At 45.2% G+C, this 22,070-nt stretch overlaps 1 long non-coding RNA gene across 1 annotated transcript in view; it reads right to left on the bottom strand.

Annotated features, from left to right (window-relative positions):
* Positions 1–22,070, bottom strand: part of LOC102448637 (uncharacterized) — a 113,695-nt gene that overhangs the window by 79,136 nt on the left and 12,489 nt on the right. Inside the window, exon 2 of the long non-coding RNA XR_331612.4 lies at positions 16,936–17,034. This is a non-coding gene — a long non-coding RNA (uncharacterized LOC102448637). The remainder of the gene's footprint in view (positions 1–16,935; positions 17,035–22,070) is intronic.

Below are 22,070 nucleotides of genomic sequence, written 5' to 3' on the forward strand. Positions count from 1 at the left end.
CGCTGACGTGTACAGCTGGATGGCCAACAGCCTGAGCCAGAGGGGCCACATGTGCACCTAGGAGCAGGTGAGCATGAAAGTGAAAGCACTCAGGCAGGCCTACTTCAAGGCTAGGGAGTGCAGATCCTACCCAAGAGTGGCACCCCAGACCTGCCCTTTCTTTGACTAGCTCCACTGCATCCTGGGAGTCCCTTCCCCCTCACCCTTGTCGTGGACAGTGGGCAGGAGACACCCATTGTCACCCTCTCAGAGGGCAGGCCTGTGACCAAGAAGGAGGAGGAGGAGGACCAGGCCACTGAAACCATGGTACCCAGCAGCCAAGAGCTCAGCCTGTCCCTGAAGCCAGTAGCCCCCTCCCAGGATGTCACCCACGGGTCAGAGGAGGATGGAGAAGGCCCATCAGGTGAGTTCCATTACTTTCCCTGGACACACATGGGAGGAGGTGGTGGGCGGCAAGGGGCTGCATACTCCTTGCTCGGCCTTCTCTGCATGTGGGTGCACATGGAGCACCAGTCCAGAGCTCACAGACCCAGGAGGCTGCCACGAGAACCCTTTGTGCTCCTGCTTACAGGGGTCCTGCGCAGGCCTGCCTTACTCCCAACACTATTCCACCACAAGTCACCACTAAGGAGGATGGGATCATGGACACATATACACAGCAGTGCTCCACATGGCACATGGTCAGGCTCGCACTCTTCGGGAAGCAGCCACATCTGGGCAAGTGCAGCGAGGTGGAGAACACTGAGCTCCTGCTAGGGGAGACTGATGGGAGGAGAAGGAAGTGGAGGGGACCCCAGTAGCACCCTCTCCGGCAAGCTACATCTGCTGCTCACATACATCTCCTCCACCACCGTACCCCACTCTCCTCCAGCGGGTAGAGATAGAAATCCTCTCCCTGTGGGAAGCTGCCACTGCTAGACCCAGCATGTGCAGGGCCTGGAGGGAAGTTAAGCCAGCCCGTCGCTCCCCTCCTGTCTGCAGGATCCCTGCCTGGCAGGCCCCTTCTCATGCCTGCTTGTCCCCGGGATATAGGGATAGCAAGGCTCCTCCCTGGACTTCCGTGCCCCTGCAGGAAAGGGCCCATTGTGTAGGCCCCAGATGGCCTTGCTCGGAGCACAGTGCCTTTGAGCCAACACTGAAAGGTCTCGTGTCAGACAGAGATGAAAGCTAGGCCTTTGGGATGACTGCCCTTCTCTTTGTTCTTCACAGCTGGACCAGATGTGAATAAGGCACCCATAACACCTCCTATGTCAGCCTCCCAGCCCTGCAAGAGCCACTGCCACAGATGAGCCCATGAGGACTTGGAGTGGGAATATGCTGCCTGCCTGTGTGGGCTCCAGCAGTCGCTGGAGCAGAAGGACTAGAGGTGGGAAGCAGACCAGGAACTGTGCCGCAATACCTGGCAGAAGTTGGCACAAGAGGCTCGCAGCATGTGGGAGACATACACAGCCACTGCCGACTGCCTGGTTGTTGCCAGCAGCCACCCTCTGGGTCCCACCCACTCCTGCCCCCGCTCCTACTCCTGCCGCTCCAGCTTCTTCCCTTAGCCCCACCTTTCCCCGTGGCTGCTGAGGGCCCCACACAAGAGGCAGTCAGACCACATGAGGTAGGCACCACCCGCAGCCCCATTCCTGAGCCCCACCTTTCCCCTTTGTCCCCCTTCCACCTCCCTCCTCCCGCCCAGGTCCTTTCCCCAGTCCCTCCCCAGTTTTATTTACACCAAATAAAAAAAAAGAGAGTTCATTGTTTCAAACCTAAGTCTGCTTTATTGTATCTGAAGAGGAGGGGAGAATGAGCAGGGGAAGAAGGGGAGGGATGGGGGAGGAAAGGCCCAGAGGGGCACTGCAGAGACCCCTTGTTGGAAAGGCCCAGAGGAGAGTCTCACAGGTGTTCTTGTCTGAAACTCTCCCTCGGGGTCTCCTGGATGTGCACAGCCCCCTGATGAGCTTGCCAGGTGACAGCCATAAGCAGCTGCTCAAAAGCCCTGGCAAGCCGCTCAGCCTCTGCTCTCCACCCTAGCAGGAATGTCTCCCCCTTGTTCTTGCACAGGTTGTGCAGGACACAGCATGCTGCCACCACCTGTGAGACGTTCTGGTCATCGAGGTCCAGCCAGGTGAGGAGACAGCAGAACCTCCCTTTCAAATGGCCGAAGGCAAAGGTCCTGTCACTTCATCTCCCCACGCCAAAACTGTTCTTGTACAGTAGCTGTCTGGTGTGGTGAGCTTCCACACTGCGATAGTGACCGGTTCCTAAAGGGGGATGGCGGGTCACATGTGGGTGTCCTGTCTCCTGAGGGCAGGGGCGAGCCACTCACACAACTCCAGGAAGGTGGGTTGTCCTGTGTTAGGGTTCGCCCCTGTTCGGGGTTCGCCCCCCCTTCGCCTCAATGTCCGTTAGTCCTGTGATAACCCTCCTCCCCTTGTTGCCCGAGGAGCCCTTGTATCTGCCGGGAGGGAAGGGGGACCTAGACCTTCCCTCTTTCCAGGTCCCAGACCAGCATCCTAAGAACAGGAGTGACTTACATCCTGTTCAGCCGGGGGGCAATGCCGCAACTCACCAGCCCCCAGGCCTTCCTTGGCCCTGTCCTGGGCTTCTTCCTTCCCTCTGGCCGTGCTCCGTCTTGGCCGCTCTGGTCACTTTTCTTCCCCTGGTCACCTGGTGTCTCTCTGGCCTCGGTGTCTCGGGGTCTCGCTGCTCCTCAGCACTCCTTTCCCTGCTTGCCTGCCTCGCAGGCTCCTGCAGTTGCCACGACTCCTGTCCTCCCCTCCCCAAGGGTGGGTGCCCTCCCTTTTAAAGCTGGCGCCCTCTTCCTGGGACACCGGCGCATGCGCTCCTCCGGCGCGTTGGCAGGGGGAATCCCTGCATCTACACAAGCGGCGGTGGCCAAACAGGCTCTGCAGAGCCGCTTGCGTGCAGCGGCGCCGGGGCCAAGCACCGCTCAGGTGCGGAGTGTGGGGCTTACCCCTTCGGCCCCTGCTACCACATCACATCCTGCTACATGATGATGTGGTCCCACCCGTCGGAACTGGTGTCTAGTTGCCAGAAGCGGTGGTGTATGGTGTGCAGGGAAGGGCGGGAGGGGCTATGCTGCTTGAGCAACATGTGGAGAGAAGTGAAGAGGTGCCCTGCAGGGAGCACTGCCCCTTCTTGCGCAATGCCGTTCTTCCTGAAAAGTAATAGGTGTAACGGCATTGCGCAAGAGGGTTTTTCTTGCGCAAGAAGGGGCAGTGTAGACGCTCCTTCTTGCGCAAGAGCCTCTTCTGAAAAAAATGGTGGCTCATTAGGTATGCAAATGAGGCTCGGCGATATTCCACGCTTAGCCACATTTGCATATTACTTGCGCAAGAAGCCGCGAGTGTAGACAGAGAGTGGTGTCTCCAGGGTTGGTTCCTCCGCAGCTGCTCTAGATTACCTGGAGAACTTCTCTATGGCTTTCTGCTGGGGCAGGGTGTGGCAAGACCACAAACCTCCAGCAGGGGGCTTTGGAGCCTGGTCAACCCCATCACAATTACATTACATTTCAATAGATCTTAGGTGATGTCTAAACAGTTTCTATCTGGATTTTATATACTACCAACATGCTACTGTGTGTAGGTTTCAAATGCTGGAGTTACGGGCTAGATGCAATAATTGCAGCTTTTCTAGCCTATGTTATGCAGAAGGCCAAGCTGGGTGATCAAGATAGTCTCATTTTGGCCCTAACATCTATCAATCTCATTCCAAAATAACTCCAGCTATTTACTTTCTAATACTAGATTTTGCAAAACCTTTCTCCCTTCATCCCTCCAAATGACTTTTCCACACCTTACCTGAACTCTGATTGATGCATTGGATTTGATTCCCATTGCCATGTGTGGAAAGCATGGGATCAAACCTTTCACCATAAATTTAGGCTGAAACTACTAGTCATTACCTTTAGGGGGAAAAAAACACAAACAAAACAAACTGTAATGTGATGCATGGTTTGAATTTGTGAATTCTGTGAAGCATCAGAGTCAGACTTAGATTTTCCTGTGATCTCTAGACTTCCAGTTCTGAAAAATGAAGAACAGGCCTCTCTGCACGTGTCCAATGATATTCCATAGACACAAACCACGAGCAATGAACCCATTTCTACCACAACTGCCACAAAACCTGGAAGTATGTTGCTTAGATCCCTCCAGAAACCACCCAGATGCCTGCCAAGTCTGCTTTCCTTTATAGTTTTATTTTAATTTTTAGAAACAAAAAGAGATGATCTTTAAGTGAATGGAGCTATGTAATTTACAATTTGAATATGTAACTGGATGTAGTTATATCTTTATTTGGGATGAAGTTAAAGAATCACAAGTTTTGACAACTTGCACCTGCAATATAAATTTGCTGGAGTTTGAAACATAAGATGCTATGTTAAATGTAAACTAAAGCATGTTACTCTAAACTAGAGCCCCATTTTGAACATTAGTTCCTGAATAAAGTTGCCAAAAGAAACTGCTTTTTTGCTTCGCAAACAGCCAATGTTGCATAAAACCAAACTGGTGAATGATGATGAATACAAATATCAAAGAGCTGAACCTCCAACCAGGCTCTGCAGACCAAGAAAAGTGCATTTAAAAGACTATTTTTAAAAAAGATAAATAAAATGCAAAGAACCTAAATGTTTTCATGTTTCCAGAACTGAAGATTTCCAAGTGATCCTGTGTCTGGGTCTCTCTCATTTTCAGTCAGACTCGTCACAATTTAAAGAATGTTGTTACACTGAAGTGATTATTAGCAACAAACCCAGATTCTATGATTCTGTAAAAGCTTTGTTAAGTAGCTTTATTGCTATCTGAGGGTATGTCTACACTAGCCACCCTAGTTCGAACTAGGGTGGCTAATGTAGTCATTTGAACTTGCAAATGAATCCCGGGATTAAAATAGCCCTGCAATGAGCAGTAATGGTAGTTTGAATTAGGAGCTTTAATTCGAACTACCTAGCCCGTTCTGCATGTAGCTGCGGGCAGGGAGTTCGAACTACCGGGCATTTAAAAATGGCGGCGCCAGGGAACATGCAAATAAAGCCCGTGATATTTTAATCCCGGACATCATTTGCAAGTTCGAATGCATACATTAGCCACCCTAGTTCGAACTAGGGTGGCAGTGTAGACATACCCTGAGAGTTGGGCCAAATTAATAGTCATAGGGTTGAATCCTGACACTGTTGAAGTCAATGAGAGTTTTGCCATTGACTTCATGGAGACCAGGATTTCTCCAGAGATATTAAAGCCTGAAGTTAACAGGACTCTCTACTTTTTTAAGCTTAGGTCCAATTTGTACCTCTTTATGGCCTGTTAAGACTCAAAGAACGCTCTTATCCAGAAAAATGCTCCCAGTCCAATGTCAACACTAGGGATGGAATAATGTAGTCGATTAACCGATTAAACAATATGCAAAAGCTAATGATATGGACTACACACATTCCTCCTCTCCCCACCAGTAACTTTAGCAGGCTGGCTAGCAGCCCAGCTCGGTCCTGCCTTGCGCTGGGTCTGGGACCTATCTCCCTGCAGCTCTGCATTAAAAGTGTATTAGGAGCCAGACAGGCAGGCAGCCCGGTTCAGTTCCGGCTCATGCTGGGTCTGAGAGCTCAGACCCTCCCCAGGGCAGGAGCTGTTGCCATCCTGTATCAGAGGCAGCAGCGCAGGGTGACAGGGAGCCAGCTTGTGAGGGGAGCTGGTTTTTAAACTGGTTCCCCTTGTGGACCAGCTCCTGCCTGGCACTCCACGATGGTGTCTGGTACAGAGGAAGCAGCATAGAGTGGCAGGGGGCTTTTCGGGTGTAGGGCCAAAGCACACTGGCTTTTGGCCCCACCCCCAGGGACTATAGTATAGTCAACTAATCGATAAGTATACATGAGGTTAATCGACTATTCACTTAATCGATATTTAGCATCCCTACTCAACACCCTGCCCCAGCAATGAATGGGGTGGAGTTCAGGCTAAGATTCTAGATGCTCTAGGCATATGTGAACAGTGTGGAATCCCTTCAACCAGAAACTGGGGGGGAAGGTAGCAAGAAAAGACATTGTCCCCAAACACACAGCCCCCCCTCCATGGCCTACAAAGGGCAGAAGTCAGGGGATGGGAGGATTTGGGGTACTGGATAAGGGGGGGAAATTAGGGTGCTTGGGGATGTAGTGAGGAAGGAGTTGGTGGTAGCTGAAGAAGGAATCGGGGTGGTTAGAAGGGTATGAGGGACAGTCAACTGACACTTTGCCCAAAATACACATTTTTGGAGTAAAGTGATGGGATTGGGGAAAGTGCAGGAGCAGAAGTGACATGGGGAGAGTGGGGGTAGATCTCTAGGGACAGGATGGATGGTATAACAGAGTGGGAGTCTCCTAGCTGTGGGAAGGCATATATCATGTGGTTGGTACTTACCAGAGAACATGACGTACACTTTGTGACATCAGCTACTTCCTCCCAGCTCTTGTGCCACCCAAGCTGGCTGGCCTCAGGTCCTTGGTCTGGGTGGTGCAACAATGAGGTCCATGATTTATGAACTGGACTCATGGACATGAATATACATAACTCAAAGCTGGTTTGAGCTAATTATTTCATGTAACCCATCAATCTTCATGTCATGATCTGCTGGTTCTGTTTATCTTACTCTGTTGTATGTATCATTTGTGTGTGTAAAATTAGACACGTGGAGTGGGGAATACTTTGTGGGTTTCAAACATGTGAATAAGAGACATGGAGGGTGTTACCCTCAACTGTTAAACTATGTCTTTTGTCCTTCAGTTTGAGCACTGGTTGGTAGGGAATGGCCTCAGTGCTTTAACAAAAGAATAGGAGAGGAGAGGCCTGGGTCTTTTGGCTGGGCTGCACCTGAAGAAAGGGATCAGGGACCCCAGGGCATGGAAGACAGCCCTGGTTTAGAGTGGCAGCTGGAAAAGAGGTTTTAGGGTGAGTTTAAGTTTGCACTGAGGTTTCAGTGGAGAATTAGCCAAGTGATTTTATTTCTTTTGATTTGTAACCTACTTTGCTCTGCCTACTTTCACTTATTATTACTTAAATCCTACTGCTTCAACATAATAAAACAATTTTTATTTTCTATCAAACCCGGTGTAAGCAATTGTTATCTGGGGAGGCAACCAGTGTGCACATTCCCCCTTTCATTGCTAAAGGGGGCTTACCTAATTCTTTGGGGGTTGATCCCATCTGGGGAGTGCTCTCTCAGGAGGCTGGGCCCTAAACGACACTCTCCTTGGACCTGAAGTGGTTCAGTGTCTGTACTGCTTCTTGGTGGAGGCAGGGACCTCAGCTCGGGGCCTCGGCTGGGGGAGACCAGCGGAGCTGCCCAGCAGGACCCGGTGGTGAGGAGGCCCAGAGAGCCAGAAGGCGAGTGGCAGTAGATGTGTCAGCACCCCGGGAGGCACCCCCGAGGGGTCGGCTGTGACCGCACTCCGTCACACCCAGCTCTTCTGCTATGGGCCAAACTTGCGTGAGTATCTTTTATTACTTGGGATAGGGGGTCATGACATGCCTCACTCTAATTTGGCTCAGTTGACTGCCTGTCATCAAACATTGGGGTGGCTTGGCAAAATCAGAGTGACACTGAAACCCCATACAAGAGTGGGGAACTGAGCCCAGTCAACCCTGCATCCCTTTGACACATTCTCACAAACCAAATTTGGATCACAACTCTTGAGGTAAGGAGTCTCAATATAGTTTGGTTTCCTGTACAGCACACTCCATAGAATTTTCTCTGGTAATTCCTGTGTCAAACCCACACTATCTGCCTGAGCTAGAGCATAATGATTCAGTTAAACTCCTGGAACTTCTGTGAGCACAACAGGCATATGCTGGTATAAAACTGGCAGAAGAGAAAGCATCAGGGTCAGTGTTACTGAAGAAAGCAATGAATTAATCAAAAAAGCAGAAAGATTCACACAAGTCAAAAACACCGGGCAAATTTTCCCTCTCCTTTCTGCAAAGTAGATCCCAACTCTGTTCTCTTTACTATTTGTATTTACTATTTCTATTGTTATAGAGCCCAACGGCCCCACTTAGACTGAGGACCTATTCGATTATGAATTATTATGGTGGGGCAGCTGCTTCGCCCAGGCAGAAAAAAAGTTAAGGCAGCATGGGAGAGATTGTTCAGAAACCAGCCAATAAAGAAGGAGCTTATTGAGAGAGCCAATCAAGGGAAGGCTTGCTGAAGTAGTCAGTCAAGGCCAGTGAGGGCCATATATAAAGAGCTGCTCAGCATAGCAGATGATAGTCTTTCCCTGGAGGACAGGCACCACAGACACAGTGGTACTGGATAAGGGAGCAGGATGGTGTTCCAATCTGATGATTGCCAGATTCAGGCCCCTGATACAAAGAGCCAGGAAGGGGCTGGAGCTATGGGGAAATAGCCAATGGAAATGGATGGAGTCAGTGCATGGCTTCCCCCTAGAGTGTCCTGGGTTGGGACCTGGAGTAGTAGGTAGACCTGGGTTTCACCCTGCCCCGTGAACCTATATGCCAAAGAGGAGAGTAAATGATATCCAGACTGCAATTGGCTGCTGAGACAAATGTTGAAACTGAAGACGGTTGGTCCCATGGAAAGGGAAAGGACTGAATGGGGCACAGCCAGGAGGCCATGCCTAGAAGAGAATGCTGCGGTCCAGGGACTTTCGGTCCCAGAGTTGTGGAGACAGAAGAAGTGATGAAGGCAAGATGCCATTAGAGGAAGGTGCATTGTTGGAGAGCTAATTCCCAGGATGGCCAACAGAAGTCACTGCAGTTGTGAGTCCCACCCTCTTACAATTACATATAATTTCAGTTAGCCACATTCATGGTGTTCCACTGTAGCTTTTTGTTAGTTAATTAACAGCTAATTACTTTTCATTTAGCCTCTTAGTGCTTGTTAGAGCTAATCAATGACTTCATATTTTATAGTGCTTCTAAACAATTATGGGGACATACCATGACTAATCAGTTTTAAAATAAATGAATCAGAATTAAATTATATGCAGTCATTTTAATATATTTGTGCTTGTTTTAATGAAATCCATAAAGTTGTTTTTACTTTTTAATAAAGTACATAGGCTTAAATAAACATCAGTATTACTGTCTTTGTTCCCAGCACCTGAATATCAATTCCAGCTCAAAATAGCACTTGCTTTTAACCGAACTTCCAATTACCTAAAAGTTTCAGCTGTCCCCCAGGTCATTCAGATAAACTGGCTTCTATTGAACCCAAAAAACATAGTAAAATGGGCTCTGCTCTGCAGAAATTATAATCTAAATTGAATCTGGATTTAATGAGCAAAGGTAAATAAGATGAGACATTTGCCTTTACAGAGCATTTTTTTACAAATAGCAAGATGCCAACCATCCAACTTCTAATTAAAAGTAAAGTAAATAAATATTAAAGAGATTAGGTTGGAGGATCAAGCAGAGAACACATTCCATCAGCTTTAAGGTAGGTGTAGAACCAACTGTGTACTAAATATAGCAGTCTGTGTAATAAAGACTGCTATTAAGAAAGGTTTGCATGGAGCCTTGTATGTTCTGTATATTATATTTATGCAACAAACAAAGATGTAATCTGGTTACTAAATCCTAAGGACATCAGACCAGATCATCGGATGGTATAAATAAGTGTTGTTCCATTGACTTCAACAATGTGAGGACTATTTTCACCAGGTGAGGAATGGACCCTTTAATTAGTTTGTAAGATGTTCTACAGAAGCTAATTCAAAATGTTAAATGTTGTGTCCTACAGAGATAATTGTTCGAAGGGTAGGAAGAGTAGGGTTGCCAGGTGTCCTGTTTTGAACTGGACAGTCCAGTATTTTAGCTTTCTGTTCAGGAAACAAATTGAGAAAATATAAATGAGAAAATATAAATGTCTGGTATTTTCTAAATATGATGTAATATAGATTGTGATGTAATGTCAAGTGTGTCCTGTATTTTTGTTGAAACCATCTGGCAACCCTAAGAGAGAGGCAGAAGGGAAGATGTGAATTAGAATGTGAGGGAAGGAGGGATAACTGGGAGGAACAGGAAGTTGACTATTTTATCAGTCTTTTAAAAACTAACAAATATTTAATTATTTTTTTCCTGGTTTTGGCATAATCTACACATAGGAATCCTTTCAAAGATTAAGCATTCGGCTGTTAATCTATATTGTTCAATGTACATTCTGTGTAGAATCTTTCAGGTTACAGGAAGTTGGCTCACTCTTTGTCTCTTAGCCTGGTGTGGTAGATTCTCCATCATTCAAATTACTTAAATTAAGATAGGATGTCTAAAGTCTTAGTTCTCGCTCATTCAGAAGTTATGGGCTTAATTCAGGAATCACTAGGTGAAATTCTCTGGCCTATATTAGAAAATCAGATTAGAAAATCATAATGGTCCTTTCTGGCCTTCATGTCTATGATCTCATCACATAAATAAACCCAATGCCATAAAGGGACTTAGACACCCATCTCCAATTGAAATCAATGGGAATTAGGCACCTAAACGTGTCTGTGAATTCCAACCCTGTTTGCCCAGTGAAATCCACACACTCTGGCTACGTCTACACTGGCATGATTTTCTGGAAATGCTTTTAACGGAAAACTTTTCTGTTAAAAGCATTTTCGGAACAGAGCGTCTAGATTGGCAGGACGCTTTTCCGGAAAAGCACTTTTTTGGGAAAAGCGTCCGTGGCCAATCTAGACGCGCTTTTCCGCAAAAAAGCCCCGATCGCCATTTTCGCGATCGGGGCTTTTTTTGCTGAAAATAGAACTATGCTGTCTACATTGGCCCTTTTGGGCAAAAGTCTTTCGGAAAAAGACTTTTGCCCGAACGGGAGCAGCATAGTATTTCCGGAAAAACACTGACAATCTTACATGAGATCGTCAGTGCTTTTCCGGAAATTCAAGCGGCCAGTGTAGACAGCTGGCAAGTTTTTCCAGAAAATCAGATGATTTTCCAGAAAAACTTGCCAGTGTAGACACAGCCTCTGAGTTAGGGACCCAGGCTCCCTATACAAGGGGTGGGGACCTAAGTCTTGCCTGGATCTGGCCCCTGAGGCTCGGGGCTCTACCTCAGCATTGGGGAGCCCACACTGGAGCTTCAGCCCTCCACTGTTCCCCACGTGGGGCTGGAGCATACAAAATCTACTAGCCTGGGCCTGAGTGATTTTTCTGTGGGTCAGCAGCCCCTGTCCCAAAAAAGGTTCCCCACTGCTGCCTTATCAGAGATTGTAGTTTTCTCTTTCTTTTCTCCAAGCTCTCTTGTGGTAAAAGGGCTTGGGGGTACCCCTCTGAAGGAAATCCAAGTGCTTTCTTCCTGGATTCAGGAAGAAGGAGGTTTTTGTTTCATTTGATGGTGGCAGCTACCTCCCAAGGCCAGGGAATCTGTGACCTTGGGAGCTTTTAAGCTGAAGCCTACAGAAGCAAGGCATTTTTAAGGTCCCTTGCGGGTCCCTACCTTCTGAACTTGGAGCGCCAGTGGGGAACAGCCTTGACACACATACAAATGGGATTACATCAGGATTGAGGTAACAGTAAACATGTCCAAAGGCAAAAACATTGGTGGCCATGGGGACTTTAGTGGAAGAAACATAGATAGCTCCAAACTGGACAGCAGCTAAGCAAGGGGTTTTGAGGATATTACTGCAACCTAAGGTTTTAGGCCCAGATCCACAAAAGACTTATTTGATATATTTAAATAAAAAAATGAAAATTCAAGTCTATGGCTTCATCACATAAACAAATCCAACTCCACAAAGAGGCTTAGGCACCCAACTTCTAGCTACGGGGTAAATAAGGGTAAGGGGACTGGCTTTCTGCACACCAATTATTGAAAATGTTCCCACACCATGGTATCTTAGCTTAGATTTGGAGGAAAGAAAAACCTGAAAGTGAAATCTATCAAAAGCTATTAGTATGCAAATCAAGCTGAATGTCAGGGTTCCTCCGCCCCCCCCCCCCCCCATGATGAATAAAGTGAAAAAAATATATTAAAATATTGAAAAATAAAGTTGATACATAAATGATTTTGTTGTTGTTGTTTTAAACATTTACAGCACTGGCTTTCTTTCTACATGTGCTTCTTTTAGCATTTACAAGACACTAATAGCTACATGCAGTGTTAAGAGTCAACATGTCTGTGCACAGATGATAGGGTATTTTAATTTGAATGCTCCTTTTATACATATTAAGATTCTACTTCCACTGCAGTCAATTGCACAAGTTGCACTGACTTTACCAGGAGCTGAATCTATCCGAAAAAGAGAATGCAAAAGCTGACTAACCAAAATATGCATAATACATATCACTTCGTAACTGCAGTTTGATAGAGTGAGACTGTACCTACCCAAACCACAATATCAAGTTCTGTATCCAGAGAGATATTTTATATAAAGCAACATTCCAGATAGTCCAGATTTGAGTTCAAATTACTGCAGTCACATTTAATACAGCCACTGAATAATTGGACACTTTGATGTAGATGCACATGGTTTCAATGATGCTAAATTTATGAATTTGTCATTTTTTTTAAACCATAGGCCATAAGACTGAAAGGCAGCCAGAAAGAGCCACATCAAGAAATGTTGCTGATGTAAACTGAATTAAGCTGAGTGTAAAAACTGCACCAGCCATTTGTATGAAAAGAACTGTAAACAAAAATAATTAGAAGTATTATTTTTGCTTGAATCAGGTATGGTTGTTTTAGATTCAGAAGGCAAATTGCTGAAGTAAAAAATGTGTGGAGAAAGACTGTTGCTAAGGAGACACCTGACACAGAGCATGCTCCAATTCAGTGCTAGAGAAAGCAAATCTCCCCTCTTCATCTCCCTCGCCCCGATTACAAAGGCTATGTCTACACTGGTGCGTTCTCACGCAAAAACTCTTTTGCAGAAGAGTTCTTCTGCAAAAACTCTTCCAGAAGAGAGCGTCTACACTGGCATGTGCTTTTGCGCAAGAGCATCCATGCCAGTGCAGATGCTGTCTTGTGCAAGAAAGCTCTGATGGCCATTTTAACCATAGGGCTTTCTTGTGCAAGAAATTCATGTTGCCTGTCTACACTGGCCTCTTCTGGAAGAGCTCTTGCACAAGAGGGATTATTCCTGAGCAGGAGCATCAGAGTTCTTGCACAACAAGCCCTGATTTTATATATTAGAATGTCAGTTTACTTGCGCAAGAACACGCGGTCAGTGTAGACAGGCAGCAAGTTTTTGCACAAGAGCGGCCACTTTTGTACCAGATCGCGCCAGTGTAGACACAGCCAAAGAGTGAGAGCAAACTTGGGGAAAGATTATTGCTATACTTCCAAGCTCAGCCCACAACATAAACCCTGCAAATCTAAGATGTAGTTCACATTGGATTGTGCAGATACTCAAAATACTATGTATGCTGGGTGACCTCTGCTAGGCCTCCCTGGATTTTCAGTCCATTCATGAGGGCTTAGGCTAGGTTCCATATGCATGCAGATAAAACCAGTATTTGAATTTGTTTAGTCCAGGAGCCTCCCCACAAACTGACAAAAAATCAGCATGTAACTCAGTTTCTCTACAATAGAAGAGATTACTTGAGCCTGCCATTTGAGAGAGTTCAATCAAACCTGACTCTTGGATCACTACACCATTGCCTAATGGCTAGGTTTGTTATATATATTTTTTTCAAACATAAACTTGCACTGTAAACTGACTTTCGGCATATGTACTCTAGAAAAATCTAGCCTTTTCAAAAACCCAGCTTGGGGTGAATTTCAATTAAATACTAATAAGAAGGAAATGGATGGAATAAAGGGAACTTGTAAAATTATACCACAAAGACTCCATTTTTTCCCTTCTTAACCACTGTGAGGATGACCCACAGCTTCCAAATTGCATTTGGCCCAGCTTGGCCAGGAGAAAATGGGCTCATGCAATTTTAAACAGTATGTTCTTGTAAAGAGGCTATAATTAATTTAACATTTGTTAGGAAAGGACAATCTTACAATGCACTCAACGTTGGCATTTCCCAGAGACAATCTTTCAGCGAAGACTATGAGTCCGCCCAATTCACCATATAAATCATTCAGACGTGTGGTTTCTTTTAACAGATATTTTTCTTGAAAAGTGATCACTCATACTGAGCCTTGCTCTGAATCAGGTGAAAAACAAAAATATACAAAATAAACAATAAATTGGGGACACTTTAGGCAAAAACTGTATCTTCAAGCAACAAGGAGCTTTTTCTGTTTGTGGTACCTTTGCTGGAATGTTTTTCTTCAATTAACCACAAGGATGTATTTTGGGTATTAAAAGTGACATTCAGGAGAACACACAGCCTTGTTCATGCTAAAGATAAATAGAATTGGAGAGCCTGTGTTTGGAGATAAGAAACTACATGAAATCATTTCTTGGGAACTACAAGGAGATAATTTGGGTTCAGCTCCCTTTAACGGGGACTTATACCCATCGAAGCATGAGCTGAATTTATCCTCATGTTACAGTGAAGTGGGTCTGGCCCACGAAAGCTCATCACCTATTAAACCATCTTGTTAGTCTTTAAAGTGCTACACAGTCCTGTTTTTTGTTTCAGCTACACCAGACTAACACAGCTACATTTCTATCACTGTTCTTATTTAAGCGCTTGATGTTAATAAGTCAGTTTTTTCAAACAGATTGGATTCAGCAAGGGGCAGGCTCAAATAGTGAGGGCAGGTCTACACTTACTGGGGGTATGTCTACACTACAGCGCTAATTCGAACTAACTTAGTTGGAATTAGTTAATTCGAACTAAGCTAATTCGAACTAATGCATTTAGAACTAAAAACTAGTTCAAATTAGCGTTTTGCTAATTCGAACGAGCATGTCCACATTAAGTGGACCCTGAACCGGGGTTAAGGATGGCCGGAAGCAGTGCCGGCCGGGCATCAGATGAGGACTTAGAACATGGAGATGCTGTCTCAGGCTAGCCGAGGGCTGTGCTTAAAGGGTCCCGACCCCTACCCCGGACAGACAGTTCTCAGGGGTGCCCCGCTTGCAGAGCAGTCCTGGCTTGGATTGCCCGGACTACCCACACTGGGCACAACACAGCACTCGGCCATCAGCCCGGCTGCATTTGCCGCAGGCTGCCATCTGGGGAGAGGGGGCAATTGGGGGGCTGCAGGAGAGCTTCCACACCCAGAAGCCCGCAGAGCCAGCCCAGTCCTCCCCATCGGGGACTCGTACGCCATTCCTCCCTCACCTCCTTCCACTTACCCTTCCCTAGCCCCCCTTCTTGATGTACAAAATAAAGGACAATTGTGTTCAAAAATGGAATCTGTCTTTATTGAACAAAACTGGGGGAGACTGGGAAAAGGAGGTGGGAGAGGGGAAGAGAGAGGCTGGAAGAGGGGAGGGCAACTAAAATGATCAGGGGTTGGGAACAGGTCCCATATGAAGAGAGGCTAAAGAGACTGGGACTTTTCAGCTTAGAAAAGAGGAGACGAAGGGGGGACAGGATAGAGGTCTCTAAAAGCATGAGTGGGGTGGAGAGGGTGCATACAGAAAAGTTCTTCATTAGTTCCCATAAAGAAGGACTAGAGGACACCAAAGGAAAGGAATGGGTAGCAGGCTTCAAACTAGTAACAGAAAGTTGTTCTTCACAAAGCAAAGAGTCAACCTGTGGAACTCCTTGCTGCAGGAGGCTGTGAAGGCTAGAACTAGAACAGAGTTTAAAGAGAAGTGAGATAAAGTGATGGAGGTTGGGTCCATGGAGTGGTAATAGCCAGGGGGTAGGAGTGGTGTCCCTGCCCAAGGTTTGTGGAAGGCTGGATAGGAATGGCATGAGACAAATGGCTTGGTCACTGTCTTCGGTCCATCCCCTCCAGGGTCCCTAGGGTTGGCCACTGTCGGGAGACAGGTTACTGGGCTAGATGGACCTTTGGTCTGACCCAGGACGGCCATTGTAAGCTCAGGGCTCAGGGGTCTCAGTGGACCCCCTTGATTTTCATGCACACCTGCTCCTGGGTGGCCAGGCTGGCAGCTCTCCTGCCCTAGATGGCCACTTTCCTGTGCCTAGTGCGGAGATCGTGGACAAGGTCCACGATGTCCGCACTAGCCCAGGCGGGTGCCCGCCTCTTGCAGTCCTGGGCAAGCTCCCGGGAGCCGCCAGCCTGGTCCTGGGAAGAGAGAGAGGGCTGGGGGGCATCGGGTGGGTGGCTCGATCCATGCCAGGTGCAGGGTCTGCTGGCTGGGTGCTGGCAGGCTTGCACCTGGCACGGGCACCGTAGCCAGCCCGTGCCCCTTTAAGGGTTCCGGGGCCGGGAGGGGGGCAGTAGAGTTTCCCTGGTGTTGGCCAGAGTGGCCACCAGGGAAACCTGGGGAGGGCTAGCCTCCCACTAGTTTGAATTAAGGGGCTACAGAGCCCTTAATTCGAACTAGTAAGTTCGAACTAGGCTTAATCCTCGTGGAATGAGGATTACCTAGTTCGAACTAAGCGCTCCGTTAGTTCAAATTAAATTCGAACTAATGGAGCGCTAGTGTAGCGCCTATGAATGTTAGTTCGAACTAACTTTGTAGTGTAGACATACCCTGGGAGATTGGAACTGTGGGGATTGATCCACTGAAGGTTGATTTAAGCAGGTCTGCTGAAGCCCCTCTAAATTGACTGATGGTCATGCTCTCGTCAACTCTGGTACTCCACTGGAACGAGAAGTATAAGGGGAATCAATGGAAGAGTTTCTCCTGTCGACCACATACAAAGGAGACACCTCAGCAATTCAATCAAGGTACATCAACTCTAGTTACCCTAGTCAAGTAGCTGGAGTTGTGTAACTTAGATTCATATTGCCCCCCTAGTGTAGACACAGCAGGGGGATAAGACCCTAGATACCAGGCTCAGATCTGAACCTGGCCAATTATGCCACAGTTATAGAACCCTGAAGACAAAGCCCCATGAGCCTGAGTCAGCTGACTAAGGCCAAATATAGGTGTTTAATGATTGTGTGAACATACCTTTTATCCAGAGAGTTTTCCCTCAGACACCAGTGGGAGTAGAAATGAGCTGTAGGTCATACAACTTCCAAATAAGGTTGGCAGCATGGTCTACATAATCTGGAAGATAGCATTTTAGTGAATTTTTATGCAAATACATTTCTGATCCATGTTACTATACACGTAGACTGCATGTTTGCTCCTTTTTCTAATTAGGACATGCATAGACATTTAACACGTTTTTTATATAAGCATTTATTTTATATAAATTAATATTTGAGTTCAGATTCTGCCTTTGATCATTGCCCAGAATGCCTGCTCTTGTGGCCATGGTTTTAAGGCAGTTTTGGACCTGATTCTGAAATGTGCTGAGCACCCGTAACTCTCACTGAAGGCAATGTTAATTGCAGGTGCTTACTTCACAAAATCACAATCCTGCACAGAGCTGGGCCCAAAGAAAGGCAGGAATGCACATAGAAACTGGTTAAACTTTCACATGCCTTATGTTCATTTGGGCTCAGTTCCGTGAGATGCTGGACACCATTAAATACCATTGACCACAGTAGAATTTGAATGGACTCCTTTTTAGAATCAGATCTATTATGACTAAAAATTGGTGTCTTGCCATGGATTAAGCAACACAGCAGAACTCTCCATGTCCCCTCCATTTAGGTAAGTCCACACTGCATTGGAAGGTATAATTTCCAACTGAATATACATACTCATGCCAACTCTGATTGAGCAACTGTACTAAATTTAGGAGGGTAGCCATGCTGGCAGGAGGAACTGGCTGCCCTGAGTATGGATCCAAAACTCTCAGTACCTACTTGGGGTGGATAGTCGCTCTCATCATTCATGCTGCTGCAGCTGCAGCTGCATCTCTATTTTAGTGCCCTAGCTAGATCAGAGTTAGCACAGTTATGTGTCCTCAATCTGGAAATTATATCTTTCAGTTTCTGGGTAAATGTACCCTGAATGTCAAATGTCAGCCTTGAATTCTCTGTCTCTCGCTCTCTCTTTCTCTCTGTGTGTGCTTGTGTATATATATATATATATATATATATATATATATATATATATATATATATATATATATATATATCTATTTGCGCCCTGTTCCTTTTCTAGAGAATGAAGAATAGGTCAAGGACTATGTTCTATTTGGTAGCTGTACAGCACCTAGTATCCAGTTGGGTGTGCTGGGTGCTAATATAATAAAATAGTGAATGTAAAGCACACAGCTTCAGAAGTTCTGATATTCAATCATTTTTCACCCTGGTATTACAGCCAAAAATTTACTGCTGAATTCTTTGCTCATTTGGTATGCCTAGAGGATTCTTATCTCCCAGCTCTGCTGTTACATGTTGATCAGATTTTTTTGGACTATGTAAAACCTGAAATACAGGGTTACGGAGCAAGAAAGGTGCAAACTTCCCCTCCCCCCCAAAATAACTCAACTCTCAACCTCCTAAAAGCAGAATATATTTGTAAGTTCTCTATTTTCTGTGTGTCTCCCTAGTAGATCTGCATTCTGAGCGACAGGAGAATGGAATTCAGTTGTCCATGTCACCGCATTTATCTATTCATGTTTAGTCTAAATTTAAATAAATAAACAAATGTATTTAAAATCACTGAGAAATCCATTCTTGATATCAAGCTCTTCTGACAACCACTGCCTAAAAGCAATGGCGTGGAGGTTCTACTGAAGCTACACTGCAGGGAGAACAAAGGGCCAGGTCATGATCAGGGGCATCTTTATAGAAAAATTCTAAAGAGGGTGCAAAGTTATGTCAGCATATAGAACACCGTGTACGATTATATTATATCCAGCAAAGCTGGGAGAGGAAAGTGCTGGATATAGCTCTATAACAGTGTGTTTGGGAGTTCTGGGAGTATGACTGCACCCCTTACCCCATAACAAATGACATCCCTGCTCTCATCATGATGGAGGCTATGAACTGATGCAGAGGCATAGAGTCTTTGCATTCAGTTGGGTGAGTGTCTGTATCATGGTTAATAGTACTGGGATAAAACAGCCTCTAGTCCCCTTCCTACATGTGGGGGACAGTGGGCAGGGTCTCCTTTCTATCCCTCAACTCTCGGGCCAGCACAGTTGAGATGGTGTAAAGGGAGAATTAAGTGGTACCCAGAAAAGGGCTGTTTTAGTTTTCTTCCCCCACATCCCCTGGATAAAGGCAACCAGGACTGAACTGTGACTCTCAGAGCTGTAAACTGCCCTTACTCTAGGAGGGTATGTCTACACTAGCTCATTAATTTGATTTAAATATCCCGGGCTTTATTTGCATGTTCCCGTCCGGCTGCCATTTTTAAATCCCCCTTAGTTCGAATGAGCTGCCCGTGGCTATACGCGGCAGTTTAAAGTTAATCCGAACTAAATCCTTAGTTCGGATTAACTGTTACTCCTTGTGGAATGAGGTGTAACACTTAATCCAAACTAAGGACTTAGTTCAGATTAACTTTAAACTGCCGTGTGTAGCTGCGGGCAGTTCGCTGGAACTAAGGGGGATTTAAAAATGGCGGCTGGACGGGAACATGCAAATAAAGCCCGGGATATTTAAATCCCGGGCTTCATTTGCAACTCTGGTTGCCTGATTTGCCTACCTAGCTCGAATTAACGAGCTAGTGTAGACATACCTGGAAAGACTTAAAAATGGCAATCCGATTTGCTTCCTGTCTTTCAAATCCCTCTTTAAAACCATGACTTTCAGGAGGTCTTTTTATACTGATTCCCTCATGTGGCATGACTCCCCAATCTGTATCCTCCTCCAAAGTCCAGCTATAATTGCTGTATGCCACTTCACTCTATGTTGTACATTACCCTAGAGTGCCAGATCCAATACTCCCTGAACTAAATGGAAAGACTCCAACTAACATTGGTAGGTATAGGATTAGACCCTTAGGGCATGTCTACACTAGGAAATTATTTTGAAATAACTAAATTTGAAATAACTCCCGAAATGTCTATTTCAAAATAAGCTTATTCCCCAAGGAAAGTGGAAGTGCAGATTTTCAAATAACCAGCCCGTTATTTCGGGTTATTTTCAAATAACTCCCTAGAGTAGATCAGGGCTTAGATTGCAAGTTATTCATTCCAGATAATTTCTTTGGATTGTTTGATGCATTGCACAGTGCTCTACACATTTATGGTATAGAAGAAATAGTAATACTGTAAATTGAAGTCTGCATAAGCATAAATTTTAACAATATAGTGGTACCCAACAGTCATGCTGTAGTTAAATTTTTCCATCATAAAAACTTTTGTAAGAGGTTGTCTATACTATGGCAATTTACTTAGGAAGAAAATATTTTTGTTTGTAAAATGCCCATTGCATCTCTTAGATGGTATTAAATAGCTGGGCAGTATTTATTTCATGACTTAACTTTTACTCTATTTTTTACTTTTTAAAGACCTTTTTGATCATCTAACTCATACCTCCTCCTTTAACTTTTGTTACATGAGAAAAGAAAAAGAAAATAATAAAAATTATCCAGTGTCCCAACTTTTGCTCAGTTAAACACAGTGCTGTGTTTAAAGTGTCTTGGGTTCTCCAGGTAAATCGGACTATGGAATTTGACCCAGATGGTCTCATGGAAACTAACACACATTTTTCTCATATGTACAGGAACCCGTGAAGCTCACCTTTCCCCCACTAGTTTTCCTTCAAATAACACCTTACCACTGCAAAATTTCCACCTATAGAAACTTCAGCCATTTGCAGTGTGTTTGGAGAAATCTGTCATACTGGGTAGGATACTTGCAGGCCTGCTGCGGTATTTTGTTAACAGCAATGATTTAAAATACCATGCTGGCTATGGCTGCACATTTTGTACTATCTGATCCTAAAACAGATACTCTGTGAATATTAAATATGTCTTTTCATTCTGCTACTAAGGAATGACCTTCAGCAACCTTGCCATTGGTTTTAAAGCTATGCCTAACTTAAAGACCAAAAAGAAATGTTCCCTTTACACAGAAAGAACAGTTATTATTAGATACTCAGTTTTTACACATTGTCAAATTGCCACAAGAGGGCATCTTGGCTTCATCAGCTTCAATAAATATAAGGACTAATTATTTTAATCACATATTTTAGCATATTTTTGGACACATTAAACTTATGGATTCTGTTGATTTCAGAAATCTTAATTCTAATAAACCACAAGAGGAAAAGAGGACATTGAAAGAAAACCACTTCCAAGTGGTTTTATTTGATGTTACACTGACAATGCAAGCTGTGTTAAGAAATGAGATAAGAATACTCATTCAAGTTACTTTATGTTTTCAGCCTCTCTTCTGAAATAGGTCTAATATATGAGCCAGGTCTTAGGAAGTTCTGAGGGACTTCAGTTTCAATTGATTATAACACATGTTGGGGGTGCCTGGCATCTCTCAGGGGTATTGGACCGGTTGTAGGATCAGACATTTTGAGAGCAATCTAGAGTCCAGTCCTGTGGTTTTGAGGGAGGCAAATCACTCATTAAAGTAAAATGGGAATTTTGCCTTTGTCAGTCCTGTAGGATCCCTATTTCTTCTTCACTTAATTTTGTCTGTTGGAAGAGGACAGAATCTGTTTGTGAACTGGGAGGAAAAGTTAATCTCCATGAACTAAAAACACTTCTGACTTGCTCTGTATAAAACACTATCATATTCTAATTTGCAGTTTTAAGGTGTCTGCTCCCCCACTTCCCCCCTTCTATAGTGCAGGCATGTAGTGCTGCCAGATGACTGACATATCCAGGCTACCCAGCAGCAGCTCTAACCAACTTGTGCTCCATTTGACATGACCCGCTGTGGATATCGATCAAGGGAAGTTCCACCTCAAGGGCTTGATAGACTGCTGCCCCAATGCATCTGATTGACTTCCTGCCCTATATAAACTAAAGGGCATTCCAGGAAGTTTCTGGGCAATAGTGTGGATCTTCTGTAGCTTCTATGACCATTTGTACTCCTTGCTCTTGAATTCTTCACTTGACTTTGACTTGATTTGCACTTTACCTCCTTACTTGAACCCAAAAATCTGACTCAGACCCTGACTCTTGGTGCGGACCCTGAGCTGCACCTGACTAAGAAGCTCTCTGCTACTCCCAGCCTTAGATTTGCCCCTGTTCTGAGCTTTGGCTTTGACTGCCCTTTT

The sequence above is a fragment of the Pelodiscus sinensis genome, chromosome 1 (assembly GCF_049634645.1).
Source record: "Pelodiscus sinensis isolate JC-2024 chromosome 1, ASM4963464v1, whole genome shotgun sequence".
In the NCBI taxonomy this organism is placed as follows: Eukaryota; Metazoa; Chordata; order Testudines; family Trionychidae; genus Pelodiscus; species Pelodiscus sinensis.